Here is a 6,620-nt window from a genome sequence, read left to right as displayed (position 1 = left end):
TTTCCATTTATTTGAACGAGAATGAGAACTTCAGAAAAGTGCTGATTTTTCTACCTAAAAGTTGTTATTTTTTAATTTAAGTTTAAAAATAAATAGAAAATTACTTTATTAATTTGTTATTTATTAATAAATTAGTGAGTACCTCGATTAATTAGCAAAAAAATTAAATTAAAAAGGGAAATCTAAAAATTTCAGCTCACTATTAGTGCTGCAACCTAGCGGAATTTTCAAATTATTTGTCTAAAAGTTGAGTGGCGGCCATCATGATTTTCATTCATTGACTTGAGAGAGACAGCGATTGTGTGGGAGAGAGAGGAGACGAAGGTCACGACCGAATATACTACGACTTTTACTACAGATCTTACTCCATACATTCCACAGCGGTTATTGACCCCGCATTGCTCCACATCACCAGTACTAATGTACTAGAAGTTACTAAATGCTCGTACTTTTGTAAATGATTTTAATCGATGCTCGTACTCAACCCTAGTGGAATTTTTTTGGACTTTTCAAACAATTGTTTTCTTATTGACTGCTCTTTTATTTTCAAAGGCTTCGAGTGATAATGGATATTATTTTCTTCCTAAATCTATTCTTATTTTTGTGATAGCGAATTTTTATTCTGATAGGTATAATTTTATTTACGCTCTCAGGTATCATCACAGAGATCTGATAAAAATATGTAATGAGTAATAAATCTTTTAGTTTGTTTAAAACTCGTAGTAAAGTAGGTAAATATTAGACAAACTCTAAAATAGATGATAGGTAGATAATTTTTTGAGAGGTCAAAGTTTTTTTTTTTTTACATAATGTTCGTGTTTGCCATGAATAAAGTTTGGATGATCATTGAAAGTTTTTTTTTTTTTTTTTTTTTTTTTTTTGTTTGTTCCATGAAAAAAGTTTGGATGATTATTTAATTTTTTTTTTTTTTTTTTTTTTTTTTTTTTTTAAAGCGAAAATTGCTTTAGTGGATATGCCAAAATCACCAGTATTCCAGGATAAAAGAGGGAAAGAAATATAAGAGTTCAAATTGGTGGTGTTTGTGCTAAAATTACCAATACTTAATAGTGGTTAATAGAATAATAAGAGGCCATGAATAACAATAAAAAATCAAGATAAAGGTTAAAAGAAAACCGCACGATGTTTGCATATTTTTCCTCTGGTAATTGATAAATACCTAATTAAATGAGGGCCTCGGGGCAAAGTGAGTCGCACAGAAAAAAAAAAAACTATTTACATATTATGGCTCCCTAGTCCCTATAACAAAGAAGATCGCGGGTACCTATTTTATTATGTATTTGTAATAACTAATAATGCTGTGTACCTACATAAGTGTAAGGCACGCAACTAATAATAAGTTAACACGTACCTATGGCTAGTAATTTTACTATTTCACAAGCCGCGGATACCGCGAGCTAGTAATTTTACTATTTCACAAGCCGCGGATACCGCGAGCATACCGCGGATACCGCGAGCATACCGCGGATACCGCGAGCATACCGCGGATACCGCGAGCATACCGCGGATACCGCGAAAATACCGCGGATACCGCGAACATACCGCGGATACCGCGAACATACCGCGAACATACCGCGGATACCGCGAACATACCGCGAACATACCGCGGATACCGCGAACATACCGCGAACATACCGCGGATACCGCGAACATACCGCGAACATACCGCGGATACCGCGAACATACCGCGAACATACCGCGGATACCGCGAACATACCGCGAACATACCGCGGATACCGCGAACATACCGCGAACATACCGCGGATACCGCGAACATACCGCGGATACCGCGAAAATACCGCGGATACCGCGAACATACCGCGGATACCGCGAAAATACCGCGGATACCGCGAACATACCGCGGATACCGCGAAAATACCGCGGATACCGCGAACATACCGCGGATACCGCGAAAATACCGCGGATACCGCGAACATACCGCGGATACCGCGAACATACCGCGGATACCGCGAACATACCGCGGATACCGCGAACATACCGCGAATACCGCGAACATACCGCGGATACCCCGAACATACCGCGGATACCGCGAATATACCACGGATACCGCGAACATACCGCGGATACCGCGAACATACCGCGGATATCGCGAACATACCGCGGATACAGCGAACATACTGCGGATACCGCGAACATACCGCGGATACCGCGAACATACCGCGAACATACCGCGGATACCGCGAACATACCGCGGATACCGCGAACATACCGCGGATACCGCGAACATACCGCGGATACCGCGAACATACCGCGGATACCGCGAACATACCGCGGATACCGCGAATACCGCGGATACCGCGAACATACCGCGGATACCGCGAACATACCGCGGATACCGCGAACAAGCCGTGCTTATTGCGAAAAATCGCAGATATTACAAAAAACCGCGGATATCGCGAAATAAGAGGATACCGGGAAAAAACGGTGCATAACTCAAAAGAAGACAACGCGATGTCTCTATAAATTACCAATTTACCACAGAGGAGAATCTCCAAACACGTGGTCAAAATGTAGGAGAAACCTCCCCTCAACCCCCTACATTTCCCCTAGCTCCTTCAATAGTTTTTGGTAGTAGGGGGTCAAGGGGAGGTTTCTTTATACCCAAAATTTTGTCAGAGCTCATTCTCTCTTCTGCTTTCAGATTGGAAGGTTCTCTCTTCTTGATCTCTCTCTCTCTGAGATATCTACAAATATTTCAACATGATTCTTTGAAGAACAAGAGTATTCAGAGAATATGCATTTGAACAAAAGGTCGATTCCTACGTAAAAAGTTGTGGAAAATCTAAATCTGAAGTCAAAACTCAGAAAAAATATATTTAAGAGGTCGAAAATTCACTTTTTATCGCCGTTCTAATGAAAAAGTTTAAACAGTTGTGACGTCAAGATCTTCTTCTTTTTCTTCTTCTCTCCCTTTGTTGGTTCTCTCACAAAACATAAAGCCTACGTGGTAGGTATACCTATTTGGTACATATTATAAATGACAATTAAAATTAAGCTAGTCTTGATTAAAATTTTGTTAACGTTTATTCCAGAAATTGATTAGAATTAGACTGTTACATATTATTGGACTATTTAGGCATAGAATTCTTGCATTAAGGGTTCCCTTATTGTTGTGCTAGACCTAACTTTAATCAGTAGAATACTACCTTTTCCAGAGAATTTAACTCTTGAGCCTGTCACCCAGTCAGTACCTACGTTTTCTAGGCAAAGTCCTCTGGGATGTAGAAAAGATAAGGTATGCAATGAAATCATCTCTTAATCGTATTCATATCTCACACAGACACAGTGGCGTACTATTTCTATTATTGTTCAAGTTGTGTGGGAGTTCCTGACAAAGAGCTACTGATCCTAGGAATTCAAGAGTTCCTTAGCTGTCGTGTCTCTGAACACCATTTGTCATGGTAAGAATACGAACCATAATAAGTGATTACCAGGATTGTAATTAAAACTCTACTAAGTATAGGGGTGATGAGACTGCAATATTTGTAGAAGGCACATGATCATACAGTCTGCTCAAATAATCTGATACGAGATATTATACACTCGTTTAAAATACTTTTCTTGGTAATCAAAGCGTTTACGAGCTCAAACTTTGGATTAGACTTTTCCGGATTTCCATCCACACCAGAGGTGTTTTCATTCTACCATTATTATTTTCTATGTTAGCCCTACATTTCAGACAAGCCTCAGCACTGAATCCTAGATGATAGCTACATACTAAAGTGTACAAATAGTATCTACCTAGATACTGAAAGTGATGATTACCTTCAGAATTTAAAGGAGGGCTCATGACATTGTAAAAAATTTCAAACTTTAATGTCTTAATGCCTTCTAGATTTTTTTTCTTCTAAAACTATTCTGAGTTTCTGAAAGTTATTGTAATATCTTCGATATTTAGGGGCGTTATCTATCTGTTCCAGGGCCGTTTTCAGGCTATTCTTATGGACATTCGAAAGAGTACATACCTACTTAATTATACATAAGTATCCGTTATGTTCCCTATATAAATTATTTTAAGTAGCTACAGCATGAAGTCATTTTTAACATTAAAAATTTAATGGGTGTTTACTTGGATACATAGGTAGGTAGGTACCTACCATTGTAAAAATTAATAAAGTTCGCACTTGATGAAAACACGACACTTCTGATAAAATCTACCAACTGCTCGAATGAATGAAACCAGAAATTCTCTTTACCTCGGCAGGCAGGAAACCAAACCATAGTATTCTCATTGAATTCTTGCCTGAGAAGGATGATTCTTTACATTTTTTTCTGTATTTTGGTATTTGGTATGTATTTTTTCAAGAGAATAATGATGGGTGTATGGGCGGTCTACAAACCTAGGTAGAACTGGCATAATTCTAACTAAAATTAAGTTCGACGTTCCCCTCTGTTCAGAGGAGGATAGGTGAGGAAGATTTGACTTGAGCACAAGTTCTCGAATTAAAATTTCTATCAGGCTTTAATGACAGGGTTCTCACATAATGAGCTCTTTCACACAACCGGAAATTTTCTCAAGCCTAATCTTGGGAAAAGATTCAGAGAATTTGTATTTAATTTATCATTGAAACATTTTTCCTATTTCAAGCTGTGTTTACTGTTTACCTTAACACTATTACTCGTAATAGGTACTAGCTGTACTACCTATATTTTAAAGTTTTTTTTTCTTACACTTTGATTTAAATTCCTGTTAGCATAAGAAAAATTAATCTCCTAAATTTACCAAGAAGTACCACAACTCTCGGTTATTCTCCACCACTTCTCGAGTTATTATTCCTCTTCTTAATTTTCTTCTTATTCTTCTACAGATCGACTCATCGAATCATTCTCAATATTTCGAGAGGGAGAGAGACAGAGAGGTGTTGACTGGTGAGTCTTCAAGTATTCTTACATACGTTATAACTATGACATCATCTGCAGAGTTATACCAGTTATTCATACCCAGCTCTGGACTATCTCCGTTAGACTTTGTGGCAGCAATTTTTAGTTGATGAATAATTCTTAATCATTCTTTCCATGTATTTCTCCTTTCTACATTCTCATTCAATCTTGTACCCAAGTAGGCATCCTTGTACTAAGAACTACAATGTTAGGTGATAAATATACCTGTGTAAAAATTAATTTATTATTTATGTAACTATTTCAGAAATAAAACATAAATCTGCACCATGTACACCCATGGAGATGTTTCTGTTAAAAGGTAGAGGGGATGATAAGATCTTAGTTCTGAAGTTTTTTGTTGGATGATTTTCAAGCTCAATAATTTAAAGATGCCAATAGAATATTAACGATGCTCTTGCGTGATGTATTGGATCTCTATGCATAGAACTACTCGAGAGATAGGAAAGAATCAATAGCAGACAGCAGGCATTGATTAGATTCACTAAAGTAAACAGAAAAGGTGCAAAAAACGGTATTGGACAAAAAGGATGACGTACGAGTACATTCATGGTAACTTAGGAAGAAGAACTATGGGTTGTAGGTTTGTTCTCTGATCACAAAGCCTCAAACAATCAAATGGTACATTGACATGAGTTATGAGTTTCCTTTCTGTACAGAAAGCTCTTTTTATTTAGATCTCAAGAGAATAATGGTGAGACGTTTTAAAGAGTTAATTCATGTGAAACAAGCGCTTAATTATTATCCATCTTTACTTAACGTTTTTATTATTTATCTGTTCAACCAACAGTTAAGCGCATGTGCTACTAATTATGTTCGCTGTGACATTGTCTTACTGTGGGAAAATTGTGGGCTCAACTTTATAGGGCAGTTTGTATTCCGCGTTGCAAGTCTCAGGAGTCAGGACTGGTACAAGGTCAGCAAAATCTATTTTGTGCTAGTCAGTTTATGACCGTTGCATCTTCAGTCTTCGGTTAGCCGTTCATTCTTGTTTTGAGTACCCATTGGTACCTTTGTCTCATGGAATTTTAGATTCGATGTTACAATTAATTTTCCTACTTCTATTTTTTCTCATTTCCCAACGGGCAATCCATGGTAATACACATTGATGAGAATGGACCCCTCCTTAAAACGGTCAAAAAGCATCCATCAAGAAATGATTACCTAGAGTCTAGACACAAGACAATTTGTCGTGAAGTACGAGGAGCAATCTGGTAGTAAATCCCAAATCACAGTCGATTTTTTGGCTATCCTATTCAACAAATGGGTACAAAATTACCAAGGGCAAAATAGTAGATTACCTAAAGCAATAGCTGCCATTCAATCCGGTATACATGTACATTTATAAGTATACTATATTAATAAATAACATTATTCATTAATATTAGTTCATAATAATGGAGACTTTGATAGCTTTATATGAGACGGGACTCCGTCAAAGATCGTAAATTTTCATCCAATAAATCTGGTACCGTGCCACTTAGCCCATCTAATTAAAATTTACCACCAACTGCGAAGTGACAATAAATCCTGGTCGCAAATCTATTTCGAAAGTATGAAAATCGATATTCGACTCTGACAATCACTTAGTCTAGCTAGAAGGTCACAATGTCACAGAAATAGGAACAAAAGGATAGAGTCTTAATGTATAGACAGGTAGCTGTTGTAGTAACAGGATTTGC

General features: G+C 37.4%; 1 long non-coding RNA gene across 2 annotated transcripts; it reads left to right on the top strand.

Moving 5' to 3' along the window:
• On the top strand, nt 1–5,794 carry LOC113466790. 2 transcript variants are annotated; one of them, XR_003391084.1, is made up of 4 exons: nt 1–134; nt 2,681–2,986; nt 3,320–3,440; nt 4,848–5,794. It is a non-coding gene; the product is annotated as an uncharacterized LOC113466790 (long non-coding RNA). The 2 variants fall into 2 exon arrangements; XR_003391083.1 differs by having other exon boundaries at nt 3,195–3,440.
• The last annotated feature ends 826 nt before the right edge of the window (nt 5,795–6,620 follow it).

This window comes from Diaphorina citri, unplaced genomic scaffold (genome assembly GCF_000475195.1).
Source record: "Diaphorina citri unplaced genomic scaffold, Diaci psyllid genome assembly version 1.1 scaffold17, whole genome shotgun sequence".
Classification (NCBI taxonomy): Eukaryota; Metazoa; Arthropoda; class Insecta; order Hemiptera; family Psyllidae; genus Diaphorina; species Diaphorina citri.
Note: the sequence above shows the minus strand (reverse complement) of the source record. Positions and strands in the feature narration are given on the sequence as shown.